Raw genomic sequence first — 13,170 nt, 5'->3', positions numbered from 1 at the left:
TCAAAAATTTACAAAAATATGTTGATTGAATATGCCGAAACTCTCACGGCTGAACAAACATGATTATTTCACAATTGAAAATGGTTTTAACATTGTTAAAAATCAGTGTGTTGTAAATCATGGGGGTACTTTCTGCAAAACAGAGCATGAAAAGCAGAAAATGGATGGCGAGACAAAGCTATATACATCGGTTATCAAATTTTCTTAAATGTTTTGAATTTTAGGGGGAGTAAGAAATTTTCAGAAAATACAAAAACATTTGAAAATTTGAAAAAGCCAAAAACAATAGATAATAAAAAAGAGTTTTTGTGTAAAAAGAGAAAATGATAGTACATCAGTAGACAATCACAGTACGCTAAAGAAATGGAAAGTTAAATGTGATAAACGGTCTCACTGATGACATGCCAGTAGGTTTTTACACGCTTAGTAGATTGATTTTGAGATATAAACTTAAATATCAATAGGTTACTTATCTCGTGGGGAACATCTCTCGGATATATGGGTAACCCCCGAAATCTTGTTTGAGAGATTGCCAGATTCTGAGATATTAGGTCTTTATACTATTTGATATCTGGGGTATTATGCCTGATCTTCTGATATTGCGGAAGCAATGGCCTAGATCTTGTATAATACTTTACACGCTTTAAAAGCTTAACCTCTAAAAAAATTGAAAAATATCGAAAGATACGAATCAAGTGCAGTTGTAAAGAAGATCCCTAAGTGGGACACACCTGAAAGTTAAGCCTTAATCTCTTTGACTGAACGGTAGTTCATACATGAGCTCTCAAGGTCTCGCATTAACCCAGAGAATAGATATCAATATAGTATATTCACCTGTAAGACTGAATTTAGGGAATCTTGACACAGGAGTATATTCTGAGGTGGGACATGCGAATAAGTTAAGTCCTTAAAACACTGATCACGTATCTCGAATCAGTTGAACTTTGTGTGAAGATTTAAGTGGATCAGTATACTGACAATCTAAGTGAATGGTTTAGAACTTAAAGTGTTTAAAACTCAACGGTGCTAGTGATTTGTCATAAACTGATATGATCCTCGGACACGAACTCAAACAAAAATATTGTCTGTAAATATTTCTTTGTTGCTTTATGTTTCAGAAAAATACAAAAAGATTTTGGTTCAACTTTATTTTCGACAACTGATGTCTGAAAGCTGAGTTTCAAAATCTGAGTATGTTGAACATGTTTCTGAAAATAAACAAGTTTATTAATTTGAAATTTGAAGTTTATAAAAATGAAAATCAAAAATAGTTTGTGAGATCTCCAAGGTCATTAATTTGGACTTGGATGATAATATGTGATGTTTTGGATACTTAAACTGTCAAATATTATAAAGTCATTTGATAGGGGGAGTGGAGTCGGGTAATCCTGGATAAATTCATATTGTTACATTTGTGCATTACAGCCAGGTTCTTGATTCAAAAATTTTTTAAGAACCAGGTTATCATTCCTGGAAAAACCGAAAAAGCTTTCATTATCACATATTTAAAATGCTCCATATTATGTTTAGAGCTAGGTTTTCAATCCTAAAATTGTCATATATCTTACAAATGTTTGATATTTGCATATGAAAGTGCCAGATTACGATCCTGATAGCTGAGGCTAAGGGGGAGTCTGAAGACGAGCTCATTGCAAGGGGGAGCTTGTAACCAAAGAACCAGGTGTCGATCCTAAAGCACGGAAGCTATACGAAAGGGGGAGCCTGAAGAAAGAGTCAACCGAAAGGGGGAGCTGATTCAGAACGCAGAATCAAGAAAAGCTTGAAGAGGGAGTCTGTGGTTTCTGAAGATGTCAAAGCTTCAAGAAGAATCAGAGAGAGAGAAAAGACAGAAAGCTACGAGATTGACTGCAGTAATATCCAAGGGGGAGTCTGTGAGTGCACGAATGTCTATCGCCTCCGTCAATCGTACGTCATAGAGGGAAATGGAACAAGACAAGACGTTAACGAATAAAGATTAAAGGGAAGTCCATCCGGACAGATGGATAGGTACCCATCCGGACAGATGGAGAGCTTAAGTAAGGAGTGCTTCATTAAACACCTTCCCTATAAATAGCCCTTGTTAGGTTTCATTTTAGAACTTTTGCCATTTCTACTCTTTGGAGAGCATTCAAGATCTAGAGACAGAAAGTAGCAAAGGAAAGCTTCAAGGTGTAGAAATTTGTCATATCTTAATAGAATCTTTGATTGATTACATTCTTGTGTTCGATCCACACACGTGCACGAATTCCGCACGTCGTACGTGTCGTTTCGCAATCGTGCGGGAGTCAAACACGATCCTACAATGCGTTCACACACACACACACACACACACACACACACACACACATATATATATATATATATATATATATATATATATATATATATATATATATATATATATATACACGAGTTAACGTTAACCCGCGCGTTGCGGCGGGTTGTTGATTATGAATGTCTTTATTATCACTATGTGAGATGTGCAAATTCTTTATTTTTTGCAAAACATTATTTTCATTTTGCTTTATTCTCATTCTATAATAACGCTAAATAATTTTATATTCAAGAAAATCATGCAATATTTGATAAAGAGGCCACTATACACATACAATCAATTTCTGCTCGTCTGCATAAAGAAAAATCAATTGAGGAGTCATTTGTCCTTTGTAAATTTGTAATTGCACACATTGGCGGATCTTAAGTTAGTTTTCGATAAAATTAGAGAGTGGGGTAGACTCTCAAAATCTAATATTTCATGCTAAAAATAAAATACTTTCACAAATTTTCGGCAGTAAAATTTATACGAACCTAAAAAAAGAAAGGTCGGCTATATTCAACGTTGAAGATACTATTTGATCAAATCACATGTTGGTTATATTCAAGGCATATAAAACATTAAATTATTCTTCAGTTAAAATCAATATTATTCAAATTTTGTTGTGAGCTGTGATTCCATGGCATCATTCAAAGAAATTTAGTCATGCTTGATTCTCACATGTTTGACCATATGCATTCAAGTGTATACTATTATGAATCTATGTTGGCATGCATCAAGACTTCAATCGTGTGTACGAAATCATGAAGGGCACATCTTTTAACGAATTTGAAATTGTATTTGTGAAATCAATTGCTAAAACCTAATATCCCCTAATTACCCCTAACCAAATACTCTACAACAAACTAAACCCTAAATCCTAGTGGCTGAATAGAAAATAAAATTTCATTCTTGTCCAATTAATTTTACGTTGTATTCAAACACACCTTCTCTGCCCACGAACCGCACTACACCTTCAATCAGATATAAAAAATCCCAAAATTAAAATTCTCAAAATATTGTTCATAACCATAGTGTTTCTTGAAAATCACTTTCTTGATCCCAAAAAATTCATCTTTTCCATAGACGCGCTCTTCCCGTTAAAAAGCACTCTTATAAATCACTTCAAAGATTGTTCATATCCCTTGTGTTAATCCCTTATGATCACAAAATTCACTCTTCTCGTTAAAAAACCATGTTTTTTTTTAAAAAAAAGCCACAAAAGATCTTCAAAGATTATCCAAAACCCTTGAGTTGATTCCTTCACAAACCACTTTCTTGATCCCAAAAATTAATATTTCCGGTAAAAAAATCATCTTTTTCAAAAACCTACAATGATTATCAACAACCCCTGTGTTAATTGCTTATAAAAATGGTTTCTTGATCTCAAAATCAAATCTTTACGGTTAAAATGGGCGTCTCGCCGCCGGTAAAATCATTACCGATAAGATCTTTAACGGTCGGCTACCGTTTCGACCCACTGATATAGAACTGGTTAATCTTTATCTCCGGTTGAAGATCAACGGTTTCGATAAAGAAGTGTGTTATATTTGTGAAGTAGATGTTTGCAGTTAAGAGCCTTAGAACTAACCCAGATTCATTTTTTTATTTCTTAATTTTTTATCCTTTTTTATCATACCCATATTCATAATCTTGATAATTTAGGATAACATAAACAGAAGATCTAGTAAATGAACTAAAAAAGGAAGAAAATTCCATCTAGATTTATCGGTGATTGAGTCAATAGACGATGAATGGTTTTTTTTCTGCCCGTAGAATACATCAGAAGGGACAACGATTTAACGGGGCAACAGTTTCTCGGTATTGGAAGACTACTGGAAAAGATCAGACAATCAAGACAAATACGGGGAGTAGTGTGATTGGGAAGAAGACCCTTGTGTTATATACGGGTAGGACGATCAAAACATGGTAATCGCAATTGAAGAAGAAAATAATGACAATCATGAAAACACATACGCATGCATCGATTGCAAAGTACACATGTTCAAGTATAAAAACAACGATGAACATGGTAATCGCCATTTAAAGAAGGAAAAATGAAAATCTTGGATGAATATATTATTAAATCTATTGAACATAAGAAGATCTAGTAAATGAACTAAAAAAGGTAGAAAATTCCATCTAGATTTATCTGTGATTGAGTCAATAGACGATGAATGGTTTTTTTTTCTGCCCGTAAAATAGAATACATCAGAACGGACAATGATTTAACGGGGCAACAGTTTCTCGGTATTGGAAGACTACTGGAAAAGATCAGACGATCAAGACAAATAGGGGGGAGTAGTGTGATTGGGAAGAAGACCCTTGTGTTATATACGGGTAGGACGATCAAAACATGGTAATCGCAATTGAAGAAGAAAATAACGACAATCATGAAAACACATACGCATGCATCGATTGCAAAGTACACATGTTCAAGTATAAAAACAACGATGAACATGGTAATCGCCATTTAAAGAAGGAAAAATGAAAATCTTGGATGAATATATTATTAAATCTATTGAACATAACTTAGATTTTTACCTTAGATATCGAATTTGGTGAGTTGGTGATGTGAGGATGTCCAAAGAATCTTGCGATTTGGTATCGACGAAAGCGGTAAAACACGAATCTGGTTATTTAGAAAGTAGAAATGTATTGAGATTATTTAAAGAATTAATGGTGTGTCGATTGGCATGAAGCGTCGTTTGAAAACGTAATTTATTTAATTTTTTTGATAGGGTATGAAATGTAATAAGAAATATTGAAATTATTTGACCATGAAATTAATATTAATTAATTTGTTGTGTGGATGTGGGAAAAAATAATATTAAGAGGAGTAGTCCGTAATTTTTTTGTAGGGTAAATGTTGTGGGGTAATGGTCAAGAGATGTGTTTTGTGAAGCCATAAACAGTGTGTTTGGTAAAGACACGAAGATTCCTTTTCCCCGTGTCTTTAGTTATTTTTGTAATGAATAAAATGTTGTAGGTAAAATGAATAAAATGAAAGGGTGTGAGTAAAATAAACTAACGGGTGTGACTTTTAAACTAATGGAACATAACCCAAGTTGCTAAATGTATAAGGGTATAATATAAATATATATAACTAACTAAAATAGATATCGATGCATAACTACTAGTGTGTTTAATTTTTAGTTGTAATATGTAATCAATACATATATATAGATATATAAAAAGAGTAAAGTCGCAATGTTCGATGTTTTTGATCAATCTGCTTGTGTGATTGTTTATATTAAATCTTATTCTGTGATATTAACGCCTGATAAATGTTTATAATTCAGATGTCGAACGAAGTAAATCAGGAAAACAAGAATAATGATAATAACAGAAACCAAGTGAATAACAGTGCCATCAAAAACATAGTCGCACAAGGAATTATAGATGCTATGCCATATATTATCAAGACTGTTAAAGAAGCAGAAAATAATAAGTCTATAACTGGAAGTAAACGTCAACCCACTGAACCAAGTCACAGTGTGAACGAAAATCACAGACCACTGATCCAAGCTCCAATTCCAAAAAGTAGAAGAACCATCTCTTATGGTTGTTCTCATAATGAATTCTTGGCCTACAAACCAATAGAATTCTCAGCCAATGAAGGAGCCATTGCAGCCTTACGTTGGATAGAAAAGATAGAAGCAGTCATAAAAATAAGTAAATGTGCAGATGAAGATAAGATTGTGTTTGCTTCTAATCTTTTTAAGAATGCAGCTCTAGAGTTGTGGAATACCATTCTCCAGTTTAGAGGAAGTAACAGAGTTTATAATATGGAATGGACTGACTTTAGGGAGACGGTCGAAAGAAAATTATGTCCTCCTCATGAAAAGGAACAAATTGCCAATAAGTTCCTAAATCATAAAATGATTGGAATAGACTGCAAAGGTTACACTACCATATTCTTTGAATATGCTAGGATAGTACCAACTTTAGCCTCACCTGAGCCAGTATTAATCTCCCGGTACATTTGGGGATTAATTAGTGAGATCAGACATGTAGTCAAGGCAGCTAGGCCACAAACCATAGAAGAGGCAGTAGAACTAGCCAACACCCTGACTGATGAATTGGTACGTACACAAGAGGAAAACCAGAGAAAGAACCTAGCCCAAAGGATTACCCAAGAATTTCGCTACGGTAATTCCAACCGTGGGAAAGGTACATGTTCTTCCTCTGCACCTTACTGTAAGTATTGCAAAAGAAAGCACTCAGGAAGGTGCTCGTGTAACATCCCGAAAATATAAAAATTTTATAATATAATTATAAAACGTGGAATAAACAAGAACAACCTAACTAGGAATAGATAACCCAGTTAGATATGAGTCTTGTGATATCAAATAAATGGATGGAAAACTCCTAAATCATAAAGAAATCAATAATTGAGGGACTAGAATGGTTAAACTTGAAACGTAAATTATTAATAAATAAAATAAACAAACTCCAAGCACGCACCTAAGTGTGTGCCTGGATCGATCAGAACACAGGAGCGACCAAGAGCTCCTCTCCAAACCCTAGCTTTCACTAAAATTGATCAATTGAAGGTTCAATTCAGTCCCAAATCGAATTCTAAACACGAATTAGTGATCACCTCGTTGAGAGGATCATAAGGTATGCAAAATTTTGATGTTTTGATTCATCTTAAATTCTAGGTTAATTGTGAAAAACTGAAATTGAGCTTGATTATGTGAAGTATTGATGAAATTAGAAGTGATATGATGTCTAGGGATAAACCCTAGATGATTTCTTGTTAAAAGCTTGCATGATAGTTGTGGGTTCATAATCACCATTGTAGGTGATTAATGTGTTAGTAGAAACTTGATAAACACTAGAAATTATGATTCTTTTTCTAGTGTAACCTGAGTTTTAGGAAGTAATCTCTGAAATATGAATGTTAAAATTTGTGTAAATTTGCATAATTGAAGTTGAATTAGATGAAGATTTCAAGTCATGAACTTGGTTTTATTTATATAAAAATCTGACCCACTAGGTGTTTGTTGAAATGCCTAAGTGGGGATTAGTATGTTAAAAATCGGATGAAAACGCATAATTGACTATTATGGAAAATTATGTGTTAATAATTACAAAAAGGGTTCTAAATTGAAGTTGAATTGAACTCCTTAGGCAAAGAATCCGGATTGTCGAGCGGACAAGCCGGAGGAGGAGATACGCGCTTGAAGGGTGTGCTCTAAGGTACGTGACTTGAATCCCGTTACATTATGCACAAATGTTTGGTATTAGTGTATAAATGGTGTCATAGTATGATATACGCGTTTGATGTGTCATTGAAGTGGCGAAGCTCACTCGACAATCAAACGAGTCAATATAAAGGTTAGAAATAGTTTGGCTTGTCATCGAAGTGATGGTTTTCAATCGACAACCAAACGGGTCAAAATCATATTTCGTTAGCATTGGATTAGTGCAACATACACGTTTGATGCGTCATTGAAGTGGCGAAGCTCACTCGGCAGTCAAACGGGTCTATATAAAGGTTAGAAATAGTTTGGCTTGTCATCGAAGTGATGGTTTTCACTCGACAACCAAACGGGTCAAAATTATGCTTTTGAAATAATCATGTGTGAAGAGACTTGAGAGTCTCATATCTCGTTAGTGTTGGGTAGTAATACGTCAAGGAATTGGTTATGCTAAATTAAGTCTACAAATCCGAGAATATCGAGTCAAACAATAGAAATAAGTCGTAAGTGTCACTTGAAGCGGAAATGCTTGAGGTTTTGAGAAATAAGCATTAGGTTCTAATGTGAGCGTAAAGCCATGGAATGGTGTGGATATGCCAAGGTTTATAAGCCCGGGGAAATCGGTAAATATGTCCAAAGAGTCTTAGGACTGAATAATGGTATTTTGCACTTGGTGCTAATGGGTTGGATTATCGAAACAGGGATTTTATGAATCGTTGGTACGTAAAACGGTTTCCGTGATGTGAAACCTACATGATTGGCTCCGTAATTTTATTACGGACTCATAGGAAGAAGAATGGACTAAAACGGATAACCGAGTAAAAAGTTATGATGGTTTAAAGTTGGATTTTCTAGGATTTTCGGAGTTGGGCAAATGTGGAGGTCCAGAAACTGGACCTGCTGGAAAATGCACTCCGTCGCGCCATGCGACGGAGCAACTTCATTCTGGCGTGACACGCGGGGCCTCCCGCAGCACGCGAAGGGTACTTTAGGGTCTGGCGCATGGCGCGACAGACCAAGAACCAGGATTTTATTTTTTTTGTTATGTGTATGCTGTTTGGGCTCATCTGTGCTTGTCAATAGTTGTCAAAACTAACATTTAATGTGTTTTGACCTCAGGTGATGCTCGTTAGCCACGGATGCCGGTCAAGCGTGTAACCAAGAACCGAACACTAGTTTTTGAAGCTTCCGCACTTTTCTAAAACTTATCTTGAAAATGTTGTTGTGTAAACTCAGTAATTGTGAATGTTAATCTAGATAGTGGCTTATGTGACTTGCCACACAACGTACATCTTACTTTATTAGCTAAGCTTTTGCTAATTATGAAATTTTGTTTAAAAAGTCCGTATTTTATGATTAAAATAATAGAAATTAAGATGAGTGTTACAAGTTGGTAATCAGAGCTCAAAGTTAATTAACGAAGTGTGTTCGGGTTAAGCTTGATCAAGCATCTGGTAAGAGCTAATTATCTTTAAGTAGATTTATTAAGTATATAGGGGGAACATGAATGGACGTGCATGGGGAGAGTGTGTTAACACACTCAAACCCGGAAAGTGCATTAAATAAGAACGGTTAAAACAAGTTGTGAACTTGGCCAAACCAAAGTAAATAAAACATATGCTATAGATGAAATGTTTAACGCTCCATGTAGACATTTCAGTTTTAAAGATGACGGATAGAGATAACGATGATGCGGTGCCAAGAGTTACCGAGCAAATGAGAGAAGTGATTGCCGAGGAGGTTGGAAAGGCAATCGAAAATAGTTTGTCGGGTTTCATCGATAAAATCCAAAACACGGTACTATCAGTGGTAGATGAGAGAATCAAGAAATTGGAGGATAATACCAATTTAACAAAGGAATAGCCCGGAGGACGAAAGCCTTGTTAATACAAAGAGTTCATGGCGTGCAAACCGCCAATCTATAATGGGGAGGTTGACCCGATAGTATGCCAACGATGGCTAAGTGATATCGAGGGAGTGTTCGAGAGGACCCATTGTGATAAAGATGACTACGTAGCCTATGGTACGGGTCAGCTAAGGGGTCAAGCGAAAGAATGATGGGATAACAAGAAGAAAGAAATTGGAAGTGAAGCGGCTAAGGCTATGACATGGGATGAGTTTAAGACGCTGTTTCTTAAACATCATAGTCCCAAGGCAGTCATTAATAAAATCAAGGAAGAATTCATGCAGCTTCGACACAAGGGTGAGTCTATCGACAAAATCACGGGAATATTCATGGATAAAATGAAGTTTTGTGATGAACTGATAACAAATGAAGAACATAAAATATATTATTACTGTAGTATGTTGAGCGCCGAGTATAGGGAGTTTATGACTCCTTCAAAGTATGAGACCCTCACCGAGATCATAAACGTTGCTCGGGAACGTGAGATTGAATTGAAGAAACAGATTGAAAGAGGTGAAAGAAGGGCGTAGGTGGTTAATCCAAGCCCGATGAAAAAGGCGTGCACGACTGAATCGTCAAAGAAACAAGAGGGAAAAAGCGGGTCGCCAAGCTGCAAGGTATGCGGGAAAGGGCACAAGGGTGAGTGCCAGTTTAAGGACAAACCATGTCCTATTTGTGGGAAAACAGGGCACAGGCTGCGTTGTGCCCGGGTCGGTATGTTACAAATGTTATCAGCCGGGTCACAAGAAGTCTGAGTGCCTGGAGTTGATCGGGAGGAAAGACGGCGTGGATACACATACTGAGACACCAAAAGCAAAAGCTAGATCCTTCCAGTTAACAGCAGCAGAGGCGAAAAAGGAACCCGATGTGGTTTCAGGTATATTTGCTATAAACTCAATTCCCACACATGTGTTATTTGATACGGGTGCGAATAAATCCTTTATTTCACATGGATTTATTCGACATCCTTCCTTTGTACTAACAAAATTACCTATGCCATTAGAGGTAGAAATAGGTGACAACAAAAGTTTCATTGTGTGTGATATATGCCAAGATTGTAAGATAAATATTGATGATGAAGAATACTCAATAGACCTGATCCCGATGTCAATGGGAGAATTTCAAGTAGTGGTCGGGATGGATTGGTTATCCCGACATCATGCGAAAGTGGTATGTTTCCGCAAGGAGATAAAATTGATATCTCCAAGTGGAAAACACGTTACCATTTATGGCGAAAAAGGGGGTAATCCCGTTATATGCACAATGCTAAAGGCTCACAAACTCATGAGGCGTGGGTGCAGAGCATTCATGATATATGCGAACGAACTGGATAAAGAAACGCCAAAGATTGAAGACGTATCGGTAGTACGTGAATATGCCGATGTATTTCCGGAGGATTTACCGGGAATACCGCCTGAACGGGAGGTAGAATTCGTAATCGAATTGATTTCGGGCGCGAAACCTGTGGCCAAGGCGCCGTATCGGCTCGCGCCATTAGAATTGCAAGAATTGATGTCCCAAATTCAAGACCTGCTTGACAAGGGGTTTATTCGGCCAAGCGTGTCTCCGTGGGGCGCACCGGTGCTGTTTGTGAAAAAGAAGGATGGGAGCATGCGCATGTGTATCGATTACCGGGAATTGAACAAACTCACGGTGAAAAATTGGTATCCGCTCCCAAGAATTACCGACTTATTTGACCAATTGCAAGGCACAAGTTAGTTCTCCAAGGTTGACCTTAGATCGGGGTATCATCAGTTGAAAGTCAAAGAGGAGGATATACTGAAAACGGCATTCCGTACACGGTACGGGCATTACAAGTTCCTCGTAATGTCCTTCAGATTAACTAATGCGCCCGCGGCTTTCATGGATCTCATGAACCGGGTTTGCAAGCCAATGTTCGATAAGTCGGTAATAGTATTCATTGATGACATTTTGGTATATTCAAAGGATGAGGCAGAACATGCCAGTCATTTACGTGAAATATTGGAGACGCTCAGAAGAGAGAAATTGTATGCAAAGTTTTCAAAATGTGCCTTCTGGTTACGAGAGGTACAGTTCCTTGGGCACGTTATTAGTGCAATTGGGGTGTTAGTAGATCCGTCAAAAATAGAAGCAGTGGCGAGATGGAATCCCCCAAAGAACCCTTAGGAAATCAGAAGCGTCTTGGGGCTTGCGGGTTATTATCGGAGATTCATGCAGGATTTCTCCAAAATTGCTATGTCGTTAACCAAACTAACCTGTAAGGACGAAAAGTTTATTTGGGGCGAAGATCAAGAAAAGGCGTTCCAAACGCTTAAGGAAAAACTGACCCATGCACCGGTATTGTCATTGCCGAATGGAACTAATGATATGGTAGTTTACTCGGATGCATCGCATTCGGGGCTTGGCTGCGTTTTGATGCAATGGGCCTATGCCTCGAGGAAGCTAAAGACTCATGAAAAAAAGTATCCTACATACGACCTCGAGTTGGTGGCGGTGGTGTTCGCCTTAAAGATATGGAGGCATTATTTGTATGGGGTAAAATGCACTATCTTTACCGACCATAAAAGCTTGAAATATTTCTTCCATCAGAAGGAATTAAACATGAGACAGAGGCGGTGGTTAGAAACTGTCAAAGATTTTGATTGTGATATACATTACCACCCTGGAAAGGCTAATGTGGTGGCGGATTCGTTGAGCCGAAAGACATATTATACGCCCATTCGAGTGCAATTGATGCAACTAATTGTGACATCGGGTTTGATTGAACAAATCCGGAAATCTCAAACTGAAGCAATGAAGGAAGAAAATGTGATGAAGGAAAGAATAGTTGGCCAATTGAAAGACTTGGTGGATGGTAACCAAGGGTTGAAAACTCGATTTGGGAGAATATGGGTTCCAAATTTGTGTGGAGCCAAGGCGCTCTTACTTTACGAAGCCCATAAATCCCGTTATTCGATCCATCCGGGGGCAACCAAGATGTATAATGATTTAAAACAAAATTATTGGTGGCTCGGAATGAAAAGAGATATTGTGAAATACGTGGAGAAGTGTTTGACCTATTTGCAAGTCAAATCAGAGCACCAGAAGCCATATGGTAAGTTGCAACCATTGGACATTCCAGTTTGGAAATGGGAACAAATCACAATGGATTTGCTGACCAAATTGCCCAAAACCAACCGCGGATTTGATGCTATATGGATAGTCGTGGATAGATTGATGAAAAGTGCTCACTTCATTCCGATTCGTGAGACTTATACATCCGAGAAGATGTCAGAGGTGTACACCAATGAAATCGTGGCACGTCACGGGGTATCGATATCCATTGTGTCCGACAGAGATACTCGGTTTACCTCGAACTTTTGGCGTGAATTCCAAGAACGGATGGGCAAAGTGAAAGAACAATACAAACGTTGGAGGATATGTTGCGGGCTTGCATTATCGACTTCGGGGGTAGCTGGGTTGTCTATCTACCCTTGGTCGAATTTTCATATAACAACAGTTATCATGCGAGCATAGGAATGGCCCCGTATGAGATGTTATATGGTAGAAAGTGCCGAACCCCGGTGTGTTGGGGAGAAGTGGGTCCACGTGAACTGGCACATACTGATGTAATCCGAACATACTGATGTAATCCGAATTACGAATGAGAAAATCGACTTGGTCCGAACTCACTTAAAAGCAGCTAAGGATCGACAAAAGTCGTATGCGGATAAACGAAGGAGGCCGATTGAATTTCAAGTAGGCGATAAGGTGATGCTGAA

This window comes from Helianthus annuus, chromosome 14 (assembly GCF_002127325.2).
Source record: "Helianthus annuus cultivar XRQ/B chromosome 14, HanXRQr2.0-SUNRISE, whole genome shotgun sequence".
Taxonomy (NCBI): Eukaryota; Viridiplantae; Streptophyta; class Magnoliopsida; order Asterales; family Asteraceae; genus Helianthus; species Helianthus annuus.
Note: the sequence above shows the minus strand (reverse complement) of the source record.